The sequence below is a fragment of the Geotrypetes seraphini genome, chromosome 1, assembly GCF_902459505.1.
Source record: "Geotrypetes seraphini chromosome 1, aGeoSer1.1, whole genome shotgun sequence".
NCBI classification, from domain to species: domain Eukaryota; kingdom Metazoa; phylum Chordata; class Amphibia; order Gymnophiona; family Dermophiidae; genus Geotrypetes; species Geotrypetes seraphini.
In genome coordinates, this window is record NC_047084.1 from 346,998,878 (window position 1) to 347,019,756 (window position 20,879).

The 20,879-nt window shown below is 43.6% G+C and overlaps 1 protein-coding gene across 1 annotated transcript in view; it reads left to right on the forward strand.

Annotated features, from left to right (window-relative positions):
• SHROOM3 (shroom family member 3) overlaps positions 1-20,879 on the forward strand; it is a 500,538-nt gene that overhangs the window by 296,379 nt on the left and 183,280 nt on the right. The window lies entirely within an intron of this gene.

Genomic DNA, 20,879 nt, shown 5'->3' on the forward strand with positions numbered 1-20,879 from the left:
GGTCGGGTTGGGCCCATGTGCCTCAGGCCGCGCCCCCAGGTGGGACCTAAGGCTCCAGGGCCTATTCTGATTGGCCCACGCGCCTTAGGCCCCACCAGTAGGCGGAGCTTTAGGATGGATGGGCCAATCCGGCCTCATTCCTTCGTTGGCTGCCTGCCGGACAGGCGGGTTTGACTCCCGTCTGTCCGGCCAACTACCAAAGGTACGGGGAAGGGGGGTGGGGGGGTCGTGGGGGTCGCCAGGGGGATCGCGGGTCGGCTGGGGGGGCGGTCGGAGGTTCTTGGGGGGGGCGGTCGTTGGGGGGGAGGGGGGTTTGCGTCGAGGGCAGGAGGGCCTGGGATCCCTCCTGCCCGTAATGTAGTGCGGGGTGGGGTTAGGGGGTCGCCGTGGCCAGGAGGGTTTGGGCTCCCTTCTGGCCCAACTACCAAAGGTACGGGGAAGGGGGGTGGGGGGGTCGTGGGGGTCGCCAGGGGGGTCGCGGGTCGGCTGGGGGGGCGGTCGGAGGTTCTTGGGGGGGTCGGTCGTTGGAGGGAGGGGGGTTTGCGTCGAGGGCAGGAGGGCCTGGGATCCCTCCTGCCCGTAATGTAGTGCGGGGTGGGGTTAGGGGGTCGCCGTGGCCAGGAGGGTTTGGGCTCCCTTCTGGCCCGATATTGTCGGGAAGTCGGCGGTCCTTCGGGGTGGGGGTGCGAGTGGTCCTGCCGGGGGGGGGGGGATGTATCGGACGTCGGGGAGTCGGCCGGGCAAGAGGGCTTGGGCTCCCTCTTGCTCCGATCGTGGATGCGGGTGCGGGTGGGAGCGCGTGCGAGCGGTCGTTCGGGGTGGGGGTGCGAGCGGTCCTGCTGGGGGGGTGAATCGGGCGTCGGGCGGGGTGGGAACTATGTTTTAAAACTTTTGTATACCGCGCTCACGCATATAACGCGCGAGGGGTATGCACGGTAGGTAAAAACGCGTATAACGCGCGCGTTATATGCGTGAAAATACGGTATTTTCTTCAATAATCAACAATTAGTCCATTGTTATTTACTCATCCTTTATTGCAGTATAAATTGCTTGCCCCAACAATTGTATGCCCGACGGGACCCGTTTCGCCTAAACAGGCTTTCTCAAGGGTTCCAACAGGGAGCACTGATTTTTGGCGTCCTCTCATTTACGGGGCTAGAGCAGCTCTAATTGTTGATTATTGAAGAAAATAGTCTTTTATGGATTGAGCAAAATTTCTTGCCTTTTTTGAATGAACCCTAATAAGTGAGGGAATTTTCAAACCCTGTGCCCCTGGGCAAGTCACTTAAGGGCAAATTCTATAAGAAGCTCCCAAAAGTTAGGTGCCAAAATAGGCACTGTTCAGCACGATTCAAGTAAAATTGGGTGCTGTTTAACGAATCGCGCTGAGCGGCACCTATTTTGGAAGCGCCCAATAAATAGGCCAGCTCTAGGCACAACTGAAAGTTAGGTGCCTATGTGAGCGCTTAAGCAGGCTTATTGTAACGATTCTGCAACAGGGTGCCTAATATGTAGCCATGTCTGATGTGCATAGCGCCTATTTTTTTGAAGGCCAACTAAATTTGTAGAGGCGCCTTGTTGTAGAATCACTCTTTCTTGATAGGCGCCTAAGTTTCAATTATTGCTGATTAAAAGGCTTAATTGAGCTTGTTATTCAATTTAGATAGATGCCTATCTAGTTGGGCGCCTCCAAAACAGGTGCCTAACATTAGGCGCTGGTTACAGGATTTGGGCCCTAATCCTCCACTGCCCCAGGTACATTAGATAGATTGTGGAGCCCACCAGGACAGATAGGGAAAGCGTGTCAAAACAGAAGAAAGGTTGAGAACCATTGACTTAGAGCAGGGGTGTCCAACCTTTTGGCTTCCCTGGACCGCATTGGCCGAAAAAAAAATGTTTCTGGGGTCGCGCAAACGCTGCAGCAAGACAGAAGAGGGAGCCGGCAAGACGGTAAACACCCGGAGGAAGCAGAGGAAAACACTGCATCACCCTCGACCAGGGCCGCACAAAATACTTCATGGGGCCCTTGGGCCACAGGTTGGACACCCCTGACTTAGAGCATTCAAATTAGTTTCTCTACAGGACTGCAATACCATCCTAGGCCAAATTCCCCAGCTGAGAGCCAAAGGGCTCCAAGGGCTGACAGCCAAAAGGCAACCCCCTCCCCCCAAAAAAACAAAACAGGTAAATACTTTGCAGGGGTTACGCACAGTCCGGTTGGTGGGCATTGTGACATTTTTGGAAAACTCCAGCCCTCCTTTGCGGTTTTTTGAGTGCTCTAATGTTTACATGACATGAGAAACCTCTCAACCATGTTGTCTATAAAAGCTCTGCTAGAAACAACCTTCTCACGGCTCTGCTGGGACTGTCCCCTTTCGTAGGCGTGAGGTGTTGCTGCTCATACGGGCAGCGAGTCCAGAAACTTCTGGTGAGTTCCATTGGCATAGTTTAAAGGAATCAGTTCAAGGTTTTGCTTCCAGCTGCCTGCACTTTGAGCCCCATATTAAACAGTAGTACTGCCTCTGTTTCTGGCTTTACTCCAACCAGGGAGAGAAAACTCCAGAACTTGGTAAGAATAATAGTCAGTTCTTTGCCGGGCTTTTTTTTTTTTTTAGGGGTTACTCAGGAGTATTTAGTGCCAGCACCTTGTTAATGGCTAGATAAAAATGGATCCATGGTCCCCAAGTATTAATAAAAGAGCTCAGGATCTGCATACTCAATGCTAAATTTTCACGGATTTTGTGGGGAGCCTGGCTAGTTTTGGGGTGGGTACCCTCCTGAGAAATCGCCTGATATTTGAATACTGGCACTTTTCTTTTTTTGCCGGAAAAAATGCACAGGGTTGGTTTGGTGGGGGTGTTTTTTGGTAAGCTCGAGGAGATGGGAGCCTCCTTTAGAAGGGCCACTACTCGGACTGGAGGAGGGTCACGAGTGGGGTCCCGCAGGGCTCGGTGCTCGGGCCGCTGCTATTTAATATATTCATAAATGATCTAGAAACAGGGACGACGTGTGAGATAATAAAATTTGCGGACGATACAAAAATATTTAGTGGAGCTCGGACTAAAGGGGACTGCGAAGAATTGCAAAGGGACTTGAACAAACTGGGGGAATGGGCGGCGAGATGGCAGGTGAAGTTCAACGTTGAGAAATGTAAAGTATTGCATGTGGGAAGCAGAAACCCGAGGTACAACTATACGATGGGAGGGATATTATTGAATGAGAGTACACAGGAAAGGGACTTAGGGGTAATGGTGGACATGATAATGAAGCCGACGGCACAGTGCGCAGCGGCCGCTAAGAGAGCGAATAGAATGCTAGGTATAATCAAGAAGGGTATTACAACCAGAACGAAAGAAGTTATCCTGCCGTTGTATCGGGCGATGGTGCGCCCGCATCTGGAATACTGCGTCCAATATTGGTCGCCGTACCTTAAGAAGGATATGGCGTTACTCGAGAGGGTTCAGAGGAGAGCGACACGTCTGATAAAAGGGATGGAAAATCTTTCATACGCTGAGAGATTGGAGAAACTGGGTCTCTTTTCCCTGAAGAAGAGAAGACTTAGAGGGGATATGATAGAGACTTATAAGATCATGAAGGGCATAGAGAGAGTAGAGAGGGACAGATTCTTCAAACTTTCAAAAAAATTGAAAGAACAAGAGGGCACTCGGAAAAGTTGAAAGTTGAAAGGGGACAGATTCAAAACGAATGCTAGGAAGTTCTTCTTTACCCAACGAGTGGTGGACTACTGGAATGCGCTTCCAGAGGGCGTAATAGGGCAGAGTACAGTACTGGGGTTTAAGAAAGGATTGGACAATTTCCTGCTGGAAAAGGGGATAGAAGGGTATAAATAGAGGATTACTGCACAGGTCGTGGACCTGTTGTGCCGCCGCGTGAGCGGACTTCTGGGCATGATGGACCTCTGGTCTGACCCAGGAGAGGCATTGCTTATATTCTTAGGTCAGTCTCTCTCTCACACATACATACATAATTTATAGATTCCTTACATACTACTTTTCCTGTCCCTAGTGGGCTCACAATCTTTGTACCTGGGGTAATGGAGAGTTAAGTCACTTACCCAGGTTTTCAGCCCATTGCACTAACCCAGGGGTAGGCAATTCCGGTCCTTGAGAGCCGGAGCCAGGTCAGGTTTTCAGGATATCCACAATGAATATGTATGAGATGGATTTACATGCACTGCCTCCTTGAGATGCAGATCTATCTCATGCATTAGATTACTCATCCACTGGCCCATGATATCTCTTATTGGACTGACAAGAAGGTTATGCTATGAAGTTGTACTGTATCTGAGTTTTTAAAATTCTATAAGTCCTTTTCCTCAGCTCTAACCTTTGTGGTTTCAAAACTTTCTAGAATAGATGCTTTTGCCTTTGGCTACTTATATCTAAACCAAAAATAGGTTGTTTTAGATAGAGTTACCAGCCTGAGAGCCATTGAGCCTGGGATTCCAACAACCCCGTGTCTTCTGATTCTCCTTATGACTTTGCATAAGTCGCTTTACACTACTTCACGCTCCACCACCTCATGTGCAAAGCTGAGGTCATGTTGCGGACCCATATTTTACCATGGCGGCTAGCAAAACACCAGCTGCCATGGTTAAAATGAAACCAGATATTCAGCACTGGAGATTCAGGCCAGCACTGAATATCTGATTTCAACAACAATTCAGAAGTTCTATCCAGCTAGTGGTGATATTCAAACCACTAACCTTTCTATTTTGCACAATAATAGGGGACATGCATCACTGTTTCTGTGGTGTTGCATTGTATGCAGTCTGGCTTCTTGGTGGTTCAGTTTAACTTTTGTCTACATATTTCTATTTTTAGCTTGTGATTACTTATTCCATACTGGGCAAGGGTGTTTCTGTGTTCTGTGTGTATAAAAGACATGGTTTTCTGTTAGCATTGACTGTGCAGGATCAATCTGTACTAATCTGGCTTGTTTACTCTTACATTGGGTGTAATGATGTTTAGTGCGCATTTCAGTGTGTAAGATGCTGCCTTTTCCTTGTACGAGTTGTGGATTATTACTAAAAATCATATTTTTCAAATAGAGGAGGGGGTGTTAAAAAATGATGGACCCCGGGTGTCATATATGCTAGGTACGCCACTGTATATATTCTTTGTAAATGGGAAAGCACTAGATAAAAAGGAATGAATGTGTTTACGGACAGATGTAAACATACTCTTTGGTGAGAGTCTTTTATGGTTGCAGAATTTTGAACTCCAAAAGCACTCCCCCCTCCCCCCCCAGCTCTCTCAAACATACACACACCTGCCAGCAATTTGGCACAGAGCAACAAAAACAAAGAGGGAAAATTAACTGAAGCAACTGGTGAAGAATGCCACCAAAAGGAGCCTTCAAAGCCATTTTCCGCAACACATCTCCCCACACATACAAACATACAGTTTATGCTCTCCAACTCCAACTCCTTACACCACACAAGTCATGCATTCCCATACACAGTCAAACATACTCCATGTCCACACATACCCAGCATCTACACACTCCCAATAATCCCAGCCCCACCTACACACAACCACACACAGTCCAACCCACAGTACATGCACCCACACTAGGGTTACTAGATGTCTGGGAAAATCTGGACATGTCCTCTTTTTAGAGGACTGTCCAAGCTCCCGGAGGGACTTTGTCAGGGTTTTGGAAAGCCCCAACGAGCTCCGGCCACAACTGGAGGGCTTTTGAGCATGCACAGATGATCTCACACACATCCGCGCATGCTCTGGGCCCTTCAGGCGTGGCTGGAGCTCATCCGGAAGAAGAGAGGGGGGCAGGGCTGGAGGCAGAACTGGGTGGGGCCATGTATCCGGGGTTTCCCGGAGAAAAATATGGTAACCCTAACCCAGACATACTCACAAACACAGTCCTACACAGACATAATCTCCACCCTCCCACTTATATGCAAACCCATATCCTTATATACACATAGGTAAGACTTGTGTTGGGGGGAGGGCATCAAACAAAGCAACTGCCCTGGGCCCCACAGCTCCAGGGGGTCCACATGGGCTGGGATATCCTTCCCTTCTCCCCATCCCATTCTGAAACCCCCCTCACCTTTTAAAATGCAAAGAGGTCACTAACACAGCAGCAATTCTCTAGCGCTGCTTGCGGATTCCTCTGTGCTGTTCCCCTGTCCACCAAGCAGAAACAGGAAGTTATGTCAGAGGGGGCAGACCAAGGAATCCGGAAGCAGCGCCAGAGAATTGCTATCTCACTGGCAACCCCTTTGCATTATAAAAGGTAAGGGGGCCTTGGAACAGGGTGGGGTGAAGGGAAGGACTTCCCGGTCCACTGGGGCCCCTTGGAACAGCTGATTTTTAAATGAAGGGAGGGATGCTGGATAGGAGGGCATGTGGTGGTCCCAAAGGAGGTAGGAGGGCAGGAGGAGGAGGAATGGAGAGATGCTGGATGGGAGAGCATTTGGTGGTGGGGAAATTAAAGGAGGGGCAGAGATGAGAGGAATTGGAGGCCCCCTTCTTAATTTCTGCCCTGGATCCCAGCATGTCATGCTCATACTGTATATTAAGGGTAGGGTTACCATTTTTCAGGCCGTAAAAACCTGGACACATGGCCCTGCCCTGTTCCACCTTTAGATCTGTCCCATTCTGCCCCAGCCCTTCCCAGTTCAGCCTCCAGTCCCGCCCCCACAAACCTCCTCTCTTCTTCCCTGACAAGCTCTGGCCGCATCTGGAGGGCCTGGAGCACGCGCGGATATGTGTGATGTCATCCACGCATGCTCAGATGCCCTCCAGATGTAGCCGGAGCTCGTCGAGGCTGTCCAAGAGAGACTGAAGGGGATAGGAGAGAGCAAGAGAGACAAAGAGAGGCTGGTGGATACAAGAGACAAGACAGAACTTGGTAAGGATGAGGGAAGTTGAGGGACAGAGAAGGACCCATATTAAGTTGAAATTAAGAGCTTGATTTGCTAAGCTTTTTTCTCCCCATAGACAAAGAATGGGAAAACAGCCTTAGTAAATCAGATCTAAAGGAGCCGAGATAACCCTTCCTCACTTTTCACCCAACCATTGGTTCCTAACTTGTACTCTGGCTTCTATGTCCAGAGAAAAATTGCCAAGACTAGATCAGGGAACTGTGCATTTTGAACTACAGCAATGATACCAACTGAAAAAAATAAAAATTTTCTCTTGACAAATGCTAGGGTTTGGAAAGTCCGTCCGGGAGCCTGGACAGTCCTCTAAAAAGAGGACATGTCCAGGTTTTCCCAGATGTCAGGTAACCCTACCTAGGAACTTCTTCACATTTAGCACATGCAAATCTTTAGTAAATAAAAAATGCCCCCCAAGTCCCCCTTTATCAAGTGTTTTAGTACGGGCCGTCACATTAAATGCTCTGACACTTATAGCAATTGAATAAGCATCAGAGCATTTCCCGCGGCATCAGCCTGATAAAAGGGAGCCTAAGAATCCTGAAAATTCCAGTTTAAACTTCAAGTTGTTATGTGAACTCGCCCTTGAGATTTGTTTATCTGAAAAATTTATGACTCACCATTTCTAAAATTCCGGGCAGTTAAAACCAACGCAGACAAACAATGAACACTACGTAATACTAAAAAAAATGACCTACAGACAAAAGACTAATTAAAACCAAAAGCTACATGTAGTAAATTAAAATAAGTAGAAAGCAAGGGAAACCAAGTAGCACCTTAGAGGAAAATATTTAAAACCAACCTGTCTGGATTCTCTGGTCCTCCCATAGCGCACATGGAGAGAAGAGCCTGATAAGTGATGGAATGGTATTTCATCATTTTAGCAGGCTTTTGGTGTATAAAGTTTGACAGTGTGCTCAGGCAAAGCCATGGTTTATGATTGTTTCAGTTTCCTTATTTTGTAGGTTTTCGTTTTAGTTCTTGATTTTTAGCTTGCTATTATTAAAGTTTATTTTCTTTAGTCATTACATGGAGTGGAGGTTTTGGAAACATCCTGAAGAAAAGGGAAGACAGAGATACAGATTAGTCAGTGTCATGGCAGCATATTCTAGGCTAGTGGCTTCTCATATAAGAACATAAGATTTGCCGCTGCTAGGTCAGACCAGTGCCTAGCTCTCCACTCACGCGGCGGCCCTTAGGTCAAAGACCAGTGCCCTAACTAAGTCTAGCTTTACCTACGTACGTTCCGGTTCAGCAGGAACTTGTCTAACTTTGTCTTGAATCCCTGGAGGGTGTTTTCCCCCACAACAGCCTCCGGAAGAGCGTTCCAGATTTCTACCACTCTCTGGGTGAAGAAGAACTTCCTTACGTTTGTACAGAGAGCAACTGGAAACTTTTAGGAGTCAGCCTCTATAGGAGAGAAAGGCAGTTCCTCAAACACACCTCATCCCTGTGACCTTCTTAGACTAAGGGGAAGGGAAGTTCTTGTGTTGGGTGTTAGGCTTTTTTTTTTTAAACCTATACCTTTTTTTTCACTAGTAGCTCAAGGTGAGTTTTATTAAGGTACATTAGGTATTTCTCTGTCACCAGAGGGCTTACAATCTATTCTAAAGAGACCTTTTACTTATCTGTGGTAAGCATTAATGTGCTTACTGCAACTAAAACTGCCTTACTTTGGGGCGCATTCACGTTTCTCATGGTAGTTTTCAGATTGGTGTGTGCTACCCATGTATTACAAAATAAAATGTCTATATTTGTAGTGCTGGAGGTGGGTCTGGGGACAGAGAGTGATTAGCACATGATCCCTTAGGCCCTGAATCTATAAACAGTGCCGAGGAATGTGACACATAGTGCATCAATCATAGAATCGTCCTTATTGGTGCCTAACTTGGACGTGAGCCATTGGCAGCATCAAATCCTTAGGCGCCCCCTATTTAGGGCAGGGTTTTCTTGGCCTAAATACTGGCACCTAAGTCCAATTTAAGCTACCCTTAACCATGCCCATTTTCTGGTAGATGCCCTGGACTAGGTGCCTAGCTGAAAGTGGTAAGTTAGGCACTAGAAAGCAATTAGTTTTAATTTAAGCCTATTAAGCTTCTTATCGGCACCAATTAAGCTTTTTAAATAATTAAGTTAGGCATCTAAATCGCCTAGGCATGCCAATCAAGGCACCTAACTTTAGGCATCTTTTATAGAATTTGGGACTTAATGCCTACAAAATAGGTGATGGTAGGGGCTCAGCAAAATTAGAACATGACCATTGTGGCCTTAGTGCACAGGAATAACCACATGTTAAGACCACGTTTTAGTTAGTGCCGTCGACTCGTATTTGAGTCTTAGCGACTTGATGAATTATAGATCTAAAAAGAAATTGTTTTTGTGCTAGTTCGGAAAGGTCCTCTAGCGTCATCCTCATGTCCAGCCATCTGATTGCAGGTTGCCCTATTTGCCTGGTTCCTTCAGTCTTCCCAAACATGATGTCCTTCTCCAATGATCTTTCTCTTCTGACGGTGTGACCAAAATAAGTTAGTTGTTACTTCATCATTTGGGCTTCGAGTGACATGGCCAGTTTGATCTTTTCCAGAATCGATCTGTTAGCTCTTGTGTTGATCCACTGTACGCATAAAATCCTTCTCCAGCACCAAAGCTCAAATGAGTCAATCTTCTTTCTGTCTTGTTTCCGTAGTGTCCAGCTTTCGCATCCGTAATTGACCACTAAGAAAATGAGTGCGTAGACAAGTCTGATCTATATTTGGAGTGTTATTTCCTTGCCTTTTGGAACACTTTGTCAAGAGCGATCAAGTGCTATTCTGTGGAGTATTTCTTCCCTGCTATTTGCTTCTTTGTTTATGAAAGAGCCCAGGAAATTGAAATCTCTCTTTTTTTTAATCTTTATTCATTTTAAAGCTAACAATAAGTGCAACATATTATACAGACATTTTACACTTTAAACAGCACTTAAATTCAATCAAATTATATTTCATAACAAATACATGTCTCTTCCCCCCCTTTTATACACACAAAAATTGCAATCAACAATAAATTAAATTAATACCCTGGACGTGTATAATCAAAGGGCAAAATCAATAATCACTCCTTACGGAATTTTGTCAATGGCTCCCAAACATCCTTAAATTTCCTATAATGCACCAGTTGTAAGGCAATCATACGTCCCAGTTTAAAAGTGTGGCATAAAGATTCCCACCAGAAATTATAATTTAACTGGTCCCAGTTTTTCCAGTTCTTCAAAATAAGTTGTATGGCCACTCCTGTCATGATAAAGGGCTCCTTTTACGAAGCCACGGTAGCGGCTTTAACGCATGCGATGTTTAATCACGTGCTAACCCCTGCGCTAGACCAAAAACTACCGCCTGCTCAAGAGGAGGCGGTAGCGGCTAGCGGTTTAGCACACGCTATTACGTGCGTCAAACCGCTACTGCGCCTTCGTAAAAGGAGCCCAAAGAGAAGTTTGTTTCTATGCTGTTATGGGAAGTTATTGGGCTTTTAGCCATCAATACCTTGCCAAATAGCACCACATCATATGTCAATTTAGAAATTTCAAATTCTATTCTATCGCCTTCAAGCACAAAATCATCATTTTCTATTTTCATGATCTTCGTCTTGTTTATATTCAGTTCTAATCCCATGTTTTCTTTGCTGCTGGAGCGTTATATCAACTTCATAGCGCAGGTTGTTTAGATTTTGGCCACCAACTTTGAAACAGAAACACTCTTCTTCCAAATTTGCTTTTCTGAACAGGTAAGGTGACAAGATGCATCCTTGCCTGATGCCATGTTTTATTGGAAACTAATCAATGTTGCCATATTCAGTTTTTATCCTAACTTAACACATACTAGGGTCTAATATTAATATACATAATATACAGTTTACTGGTTATAATTTGCTATAGTTATCCTTATGGTGCAAAGTTTTCAGTACAAGTTATATCCTTATGTGACACATACTGGTTCTGGTACCAATATACAGTACATTTCTTTGTAGTCTATTGGTTAAGGGCAGGGGTTTAAGTGAAGAGGTATGTTTTAATTGCCCCTAAGTATGTACCTGAGGCAAAGGAGCATTAAGTGATTTGTCCAAGGTCACAGGAACCACAGTGAAATTTGAACCTTGCAAACTAGATGCCACTGATCTGCAGATCATACTTCATCTGTCTTACCTCCTTTCTCTTGGCTTCTACTTTCAAAGGAATGAAGTTACTTTTAATATTCCAGGATTCCAGCCCTGTTCTCCCACGGTCCTTTATACCTGTCCTTGGTGTGCATGAATTCCGTTATGTCGTGGTTTCTCCCACCTCTGCATTTTAGTAAAAGGGAGGTTATTGCAGACCTCTTGCCACCCTTTCAGCAAAGTAATATTTCTCAAGGCTTCCTTTGAACCTACCTCCCTTCATCTTCTGATCATGATCTCTTACCCGTGACAATCCTTTTCTATGGAGATATCCTCTTCCCGTAATTTACTGAACTGAAGCCTGTCAAAAGATTTGAATGCTTTAATCATATGCCCCTTGCCCATCTTTCCTCCAGCGAGCACGGATTGTATTTCAGACCCTGTAACGGTATTAGGGACGTGCTCATGCACTAAATTTGACTCTTTGCACATGAAACCTCTGAATAAATGCACATAAAAGTTGATGTGTCTTCATTGAGGTGCTTTAATCAAAGTTTACATGCACCAGTTTCTTAAAAACATGCTATGGATCGTCGTGCACGCTTGCCTTACCATTTTTGCCAAGTCGTGTCAAGCTATGTTAGCCATGCTTCATAATACTGTTTGTCATGCTATGTCTCACCATACCATGTTTTGCCATATCATGTTTTACCATGCTTGTTAACTATGTTTCCCATCTCTGTCACACATTGTTTGGCATGCTATCTTCTACCACACTATATCGGAGAGTGTGGTGCAGGGGTTAAAGCTACAGCCTCAGCACCCTGAGATTGTGGGTTCAAATCCACACTACTCGTGACCCTGAGCAAGTCACTTAATCCCCCCCCCCCCTTGCCTCAGGTATATTAGATAGATTGTGAGCCTGCCAGGACAGACAGAGAAAAATGCTTGAGTACCTGAACAAATTCATATAAACCGTTCTGGGCCCTGGGAGAATGGTATAGAACAGTGTATCACAAACTGTGTGCCTCCTGAAATTTCAGGTGTGCTGCGAGACACTGGGGAGGAGAGGCGCTGACTGCCTACAGGATGTGCCACTTGTGGCGAGTGGCACATCCTGTAGGCCAGGGCTGCCCAAGCCCGGTCCTCGAGATCTACTGGCAGGCCAGGTTTTCAGGATATCCACAATGAATATGCATGAGAGAGATTTGCCTGCACTGCCTTCTTGGTATGCAAATCTCTCTCGTGCATGTTCATTGTGGATAGCCTGAAAACCTAGCCTGCCAGTAGATCTCGAGGACCGGACTTGGGCAGCCCTGCTGTAGGCAATCAGCCAGCACCAGTGCCTCTCCTTCTCTCTGTGCATCCCTGCCAGCACCCCCTACTGGTGGCTGAGGGTCTTCACACACATGTGATGTCACGCATACGTGTGACATTACACCCTTCCGGGATGCCTCGAGCTTCGGCCACTACATTTAGTGTGCCGTGGCTTGATAAAATTTGGGGGACACTGGTTTAGAAAATTGAATAAATAAACTGGATTATATTCAGAAACTACTGGAATTCTTTTCTGTATACCTAAACCTTTTAGTAGCTCTTTCTGAACCTCTTCTATCTTTTCAATGTCCTTAGGAACATTCAGTCTGCAGAACTAAACATACCCCCCTCCCCCCTTTTACAGAGCCACTGAAGCAGCTGCCACATGGCAACCGCTCCATTAAATCCCTATGGGTGTCATAGAGATTACCACAGCAGAAGCCACTAATGCAGCTTTGTAAAAGAAGCCCAAAGCGCTCAAGATGGAGGTCACATTAGAGACCAACCCGAGTTCTATTTCCTCCTCCTTCCTCTGGTATGTTCCTTTGTGCCTAATGACACTGGCGGGCTGCCTTCCGATCGTCTGAGATGATTATTTCTAAATCACTGTTTTGTTCAACAGTTTCTATTTTGTTTTCTTCTAAGTGATGTACTTAGTGGAGTTTTATTACCCAGATGAATAATTTGGCATGCTTTAAACTGGAAGATTTTTCTTTTCAGACCTTTGACCAGGGCTGGATTTACATAGGGCTAGATCAGGGGTGGGCAACAAGGGCCGGAATCCAGTTGAGTTTTCAGGATAGCACTGAGCCATTCTAGTCTTTATCGTCTCCAGACTCCATTAACTACCACCTTTTTTGATCCCCTAATGTACCACTCTCCGTCCTGCTCCCATACCACCTAGCATACTCTCCAAGCTTCTTTCTAGAACAGTAACAAGATTTACTAGTCTATTAAAGAGCGTGAGATGACAGGGCCTTCTCTTTTTAAATTCATGCTCTCTAGAGTTCCACAATCTACTTTAGGGTGTAGCCCACCCATTTTAGTTCAGGCTCATCCAAGTATGGTGGCCAATCAGGAGTCACTTTTTTCCTTAGGCATCACCTTTGGTCTTTCCACTGTTGCCAAAATGCAATGTGTTGGGTTTTTTTTTTTTTTTTTGGGGGGGGTGGTTTCTTACCTGGGTTTCTCTCCTTCTCTCTCACCCCTCCCCCATCCTGGTTCTGTATCTGCTCCTTTCCCTCAGTCCTCCAAATCCTAGGGTTGCCATGTGGCTCCGAGACAGTGGAAGTAAAACCTGGATATCACAATCCAGCCTCCTTTTTTGGGAGCCATATGGTAACTCTAACAAATCTGCATGTTTTTCACCAGCAACAATGAAGCCGGGCTGCCTCCAGCCAGCTTGGGAGCCTTCCCCGTTGCCACATGGGCAGGATATGACAGGGGGAAGGCCCCAAGGCTAGTTGGAGACAGCTTGGTTTCATTGCTGTTGGTGAAAGATACGCTAGTTTGGAGGATAATTTAGGAGGCTAAAACCAGTAGAATGGAAAGAATAGAGAGCAAAGCATCAAACAGTCCCATGTAAGTTTATTTGATATATTGCTCATCAAGTTGTTTTCCTATTTAATAATAATAATAAATAATACGGAAGATATCTCAGTGGAGACGTTATGGGATGCTTTTAAAGCAACCATAAGAGGCCAAATTATTTATTTTTCGGCGTATACTAAAAAACAAATTAAATATAAATTTTCTAGGTTAGAACAAGAAATTAAGATATTGGAATCAAAATTAAAGGATAAATGGGAATATTCTATTTTACAAGATCTTTTGAAAGCTAAAGGGAAATATAATGAGATTTCTTCTAAAATGATAAGGAAATATTTATTTTCTCAACAAGCATTGTATTATGCAAATTCAAATAAGGCGGGAAGATTACTGGCAAATTATTTAAAAGCAAAAAAACGAAAAACAAATGTAGTGGCGATAAAAGATGAAAAAGGAAATTCTTGTACACAAATTGATTCTATTTTAAAACAATTTTTACAATTTTATAAAGATCTGTATTCTTCTGAGCCTTATTTAGATAAAGAAAAAGATGGATTGGAATTTTTAAATTTAATCAAGGGGCCGAAAGTTCCTGAGCATATAAAAGAAAGTTTAGAAAAGCCAATATCAATTAAGGAATTGCAAGCAGCATTGAAGTCCCTTAGAGTTGGATCCGCTCCAGGTGGGGATGGTTTTACAGTACAGTTTTATAAATCATTCCAAATTACTCTATTACCATATTTACTGAATTTATATCAGAATCAACTAACTAATGGTTGTATTGCAGGTATCATGGCAGAATCATTAACTATAGTCTTGCCAAAGCCAAATAAAGATCCCACTCTGGTTTCAAATTACAGGCCTATTTCTTTAATAAATGTTGATGGAAAACTTTTAGCTAAAACTTTAGCAAAACATTTGGCTAAAGCTCTCCCTTTTATTATTGGGATGCACCAAACTGGATTCGTTGCTCAAAGACATTCTTCTAATAACACTAGGCTTGCCTTGCATAAGTTGAATTTATCAAAAGCCTTAAATGATCCGGCTTTTTCTGTATCCCTTGATGCAGAGAAGGTCTTTGATCGTGTTGAATGGACCTTCATATATCAAGCGTTGGAATGGTTTGGTATTGGTTCAGGATTTATACAAATGGTTCAAACATTGTATAGCTCCCCTGTTGCTAAATTGTATATTAATAATAATTTCTCAGATGGCTTTAGGTTGCAGAGGGGGGTTAGACAAGGCTGTCCTTTATCTCCTCTGCTTTTTGATATTGTATTGGAACCCCTGTTACTAGCTATTCAGCAAGCAGATGAGATTCAGGGTATTCCTCGTAGAGATCGGGAATATAAGGTCTCGGCTTACGCAGATGATATATTACTCTATTTGAGAAATCCTGAGACAACCATTCCTTGCTTACTTGAAATGATTGAGAAATTTGGAAAATTTTCAGGTTACAAGATAAATTGGAGTAAAACAGAAATTCTTCCACTCAATGTCCATTGTACAAAAGGTTTGTTTGATTCATTTCCCTTTCTATGGAGGGAAGATGGAATAAAATATTTAGGCATTTGGATTAAAAATACAATGGAAGAAACAATAAAAATAAATGAAAAATCAATATTACAGAAGGTCACAGAAATGTGTGAGCAATTGAATCCTTTATATCTTTCATGGTGGGGGAGAGTCCAAACTATTAAGATGATGATCTTGCCTGTGGTTTGTTATCAGATGAGTATGTTGCTGGTTTATTTTCAAGGGTCCTTTTATAAAAAATTAAATAGTTTTCTCATAAAATTTATTTGGCTGGGTAAAACTCCCATAGTAGCCTTGGTATCTTTACAAAGGCCAATTTTAGAGGGAGGGGTAAATTTTCCCAATTTTTATAGGTATCATCAAGCCTATATTTTGTGCCAGGGTATGTATTGGGTCCTCCCAGAGCTCATGGAAAAACTCCCAGATTGGTTGTGGCTTGAATGGCAACTCCTTTGCGCTTTGTCATGTGCTCAGTATCAAAATGCCTAGTTATAGTAAAGATAACAGAATATTAGCTGATACATGGAAAACATTGCATTATGTAAGTAATTTAACAACAATTCCAATTCACAAATCTACAAATCAATCTATATGGCTGAACTCCAAGATTCCAATTGGCGGAGAAAGGCTCGCCTGGAAGCATTGGATGATAGCAGGAATATGTTTATTAGATGATGTTATCTCTAATGGTAAAATGCTTGAATTTTCACAGTTGCAACATAAATATGGCCTTAATAAATCAGAAAGTTTTAGATGTTTGCAACTGAAACATGTCATTCAGGCGGGGTTCCCTGACTGGAAAAACCTTAATAATCAATATAGTATGGAGTTCTTATGCTTTCAAGCGGACTTCTTGGGTCACCAGGCCGCCCAGTGGTATAAATTGCTGACTGGATTTATTAAAAAGAAACCAAACACTGGTCTGAGAGACATTTGGAGCATTGAGATCAAGCATCAAATTACTGCGTCTCAATGGCCATGAATTTGGACTTGGAGGATGAGATGTACAGTGTCGGCATCTATGAGACAAACTTGTTTTTTTCTGTTACATAGAGCATTATGGACCCCTGTTCGATTACAAAAATTGGATAGCTCTAAGTCTAATAAATGTTGGCACTGTCATCTCGAAGCAGGGACTTTAGATCATTTATTATTCTATTGTCCATTTATTATGAATTTCTGGAAATCAATTTGGGACCAAATTAATTGTTTATTAGATAACCCAGTGGCATTATCATATGATACTATGCTATTTGGTATGGCTATGAGAGCAAAAAGTCAGATTTCTACAAATAATAACAAATTATTACTTATAATGACTGGGGTTGCCATTCAACAAATTACGTATAATTGGAAAAATTGGAGTAGATTAAATTATAATTTCTAGTGGAATTCCTTATGTTATATTTTTTAAATGGAAAGATTTATTGCAATACAGTGTGGTTTTTTTCAGGAAATTTCAGGATGTGTGGGAGCCATTTACATTTAAAAAGCTGCCATTCTCACAGTAATTCAAAATCGGCTTGACCGATTTGAACAAAACTTGGTATGCAGATCCCTCAATACCTGGGGTGATATGTTCTGGGGGTCTCGTGGCCCACCTGCACACGTGGGCGGAGCTACAAACATAAAATCGTATTTCACCCATTCATGTCAATGAAAAAAATGTAAAAAGCTGCCATTCTCACAGTAATTCAAAAACGACTTGACCTATTTGAACGTAACTTGGTATGCAGATCCCTCACTACCTGGGGTGATATGTTCTGGGGGTCTCGCGGCCCACCTGCACACGTGGGCGGAGCTGCAAACAGAAAATCAGATTTCACCCATTCATGTCAATGGAAAAAATGTAAAAAGCTGCCATTCTCACAGTAATTCCAACTATAAAACACTTTCTATGACACTATAACCACTAGGGACATTGTTTCTATTCTACCACAGACACCATACATATAGAGTTTGTATGTTCTAACTGTGTTTGTAACTGTTTCCTTCATGCACCCCAGTTCATAATGTTATTACATTACATGAGTACTCACATATCCTGAACTAGGAACACAGGTTCCATTCTGAACCGGGAACAAACTACATGGAGTTTCTTTTCAACCTGAGTTTCCACATATTGAGTTGTTTAAATCAATACTGAAACTTTTGGATGCCACTTATTCCAACAGATCTTCCTTTTCAGTTTAAGAGCTTGCAAATTCCAGTGAGACTTGCATTCTCTATCACAATCAACAAATCACAGGGACATACTGTGGAGTGGATTTAAGATCCCTCTGTTTTTCCCATGGACAACTCTATGTTGCTTGCTCAAGGGTGGGTTCACCCAAGAATTTATATGTTCTTGCTCCTGGAGGTGAAACTAAAATTGTTGTTTATAATCAAGTTTTGTGTTAGTTGTATTGTATTCATTTTGTCAAATATTTCACATTATAATTTGATTATTGTACTTTTTATAAAGCTGTAAAAAAATAATTTCATTCACCACTATAAAGTATCTTTATTTCAATCCATTTACTGTGTTATTGGTATAATTAAATACCCGTGCAACGCCGGGTCATCAGCTAGTATAAACTAAAATGAATGAAAAAAAAAAATCCCAAGAGGGATCTTGATACCTTACCCAGTTTATTCCAGCCTTCTAACATTATAATTCAACTGCAGCGCGGTGAAGATTATTACCCCCCCCCCCCCCAACCTACGCGCAGCCCCCGTTGAGCAAAATCTTTATTTTCCTTGCTCACTTGGAGCAAGTTGAATGAACTGTGTCTCGGGTTTCGAGCCGGCCGCGAGCAAAGCAGGGCAGAGCGCTCCCTCCTCTGGCCCGCGCTCAGTTTACATGCTCCGCCCACTCGGCTTTCTCATTCTCACTTAAACGTAGGACCAATGGGCGGGAAGCTGAGCTGCGGGCTCTTTACCTGGGGGGGGGGGGGAGGGGGCTGGGAGGAGCGCAAGGGGCGGGGGGAGGGGAGCCGTCGCTGACTGTCAGCGCTGTGCCGCCGATGCGACCGCGGCCGGGATCGCTTGGAAAAGCCGCTCGTTCCCCCCCCCCTCGCCTCGCTCTCGGCGCGTTCGAGTTTCGGGGCTGTGTGGTAGCGTCCGGGTGCTCGCGGGTTGCGGTAAGTGCTTGAATCCCCCCCTCCCCCTCCCCGAGTGGCTGCTGTGAGAACTAACAGGTTGCAAGGGCTGTAGTCGGAGCCTTGAAAGGAAAAGCGCAGGAGGCGCCAGATCCGGGCTTTTCCGCGTGGGGAGAGTGAAGGGCGCCCCCCGATCCCCAGGGCTTCCGCGGCTATGCTGCCTGGCCTTGATGGCCAGAGGTGGGGGGGGGGGGGGAGCCCTGGCTAAGATCAAGCTAAGATCTGCTGCTTTCGTGCACATCGGAGGGCTTCGGTGAAGGAAAGGAGTGTTCTGGTTACCTATAAGATCCCCTCCTCTGCCCTTTTTTCTGCACTCTTTAACGTCTGGGCGCTTTAACGAAATTTCCTCCGCTTGGGATGGGAGTTTAAAATTAGAATGTTAGTTTTCTATGTATAGAAAGAAAGATGTAGTTAATTTGTAGTGATGATAAAGTCTTGTCATAAGGGATGTCATGTTTATTGTGTGTGGTTATTGCTTTGAATGTTTTTTTTTTTAATGTAAACCACTTTGAATAAGTGATTGGTTACTGGTAAAAGCAGTGTAGGAATAATAATAATAAAAAAAGATAGCATTTTCTCCTTCACTCATAGTAGTGCACGCTGTTATGGGGAAAAGCCTCCCTTTTTCAGCAAGCTTGCACACTTTTCTGATAGTGGAACCACTTGGCCATGGATGCATTTGCTTGTTCAAGCTCAGGAAAAGATGATGCTGATCCAAAATGTGCAACCAATTAAATTGGCTAAGGAACTGATTCCTGTCAAGAGTTGGGTTTTTAATTGATACTAATCTGCACCAATTTGGAATTGGGTGCACATCTTGCTGTGCCTATTCTATATCCTATATTGCACAACCCAAAAGGATGCATGGCTATGGGAAGTATATGGGTAGGTCAGGGGCATTCCTAAAATTTCTGGGCACTCAAATTGGGGCACTGAGAATTCAACCAGGTTTCAGCAGGTGTAAATCCTGGCGCCCAAATTGGCGCTCAGTGCTATTCTATAATGGGTGCTCACTTTTGAATGCCTATTATAGTATAGCATTGTGTGCCAATTTTTTATGGCATAGATTTTTGAACAAAAATAAATATGTACAAGCTGAATATCTTAAATCTATATAGCCACGCAAAAAAATATTCATATGCAAATCAACATCAGAAATTATATGTGACACGTTTCCAACTTAAAACGAAGATAAGACCTCAGTGTTTCCCAGGAGCACACCTGGGAAACTTTCTATGGCAAGTGCTTTGTTGCCACAGAGAAATACATCCTTGGTCTAAGAAAAACTCTGTAGTACAAATTAGTATAATTATCAAAACTTTTTAAGAGTAGATTTTCAGAAAATAGGAGCTCCTTATTTAAAATATTCCCCTGATGCAGCAACAAAGCGAAACAGTGCCTGTCGGCAAATCTAAAAAGGAAATTTGAATTATTCCTCTGAGTGTGGTAAACATATAGCACTTGGCTTTAACTGCGAACTGCGGTGATTTTTTTCAATATCAGAAGATGAAGGGCTCCTTTTATGAAGGCGCGTTGGCGGTTAAACGCACGTAATAGCGTGCGCTAAACTGCCGGCCGCGCTAGCCGCTACCGCCTCCTCTTGAGCAGGCGGTAGTTTTTCGGCTAGCGCGGGGTTAGCGCGGGATGAAAAGTTGCGCGCGTTAAACCCGCTAACGCGCTTTCATCAAAGGAGCCCAAAGAGTTCACTTAATATAAGTGCCTGTTTCCTATTTTCTGAAAATCTACTCTTAAAAAGTTTTGATAATTATACTAATTTGTACTACAGAGTTTTTCTTAGACCAAGGATGTATTTCTCTGTGGCAACGAAGCACTTGCCATAGAAAGTTTCCCGGGTGTGCTCCTGGGAAACACTGAGGTCTTTTCTCCGTTTTAAGTTGGAAACGTGTCACATATAATTTCTGATGTTGATTTGTATATGAATATTTTTTGCGTGGCTATATAGATTTTTGAACTCCATTTACTAAATCTAATGCTGTGTCCAAAGAATGCACTCTAATATTAGAAGTTCACAAAATAGCAAAATAATTAAAAAAAAAAAAAAAAAGAATCCAAATTAACCCCTCTTTTTACTAAACCGTGATAACGGTTATTAGCGCAGGGAGCCGCACTGAATTCTCTGCGCTGCTCGACGCTCACCGGAAGCAGCGTGAAGTATTCAGCGCAACTCCCTGCGCTAATAACTGCTATCGTGTTTTAGTAAAAGTGGGGGGTATTTATTTATTTTTAAAATTTCTATTCCGCTTAACAACCGAAGCAAATTACAA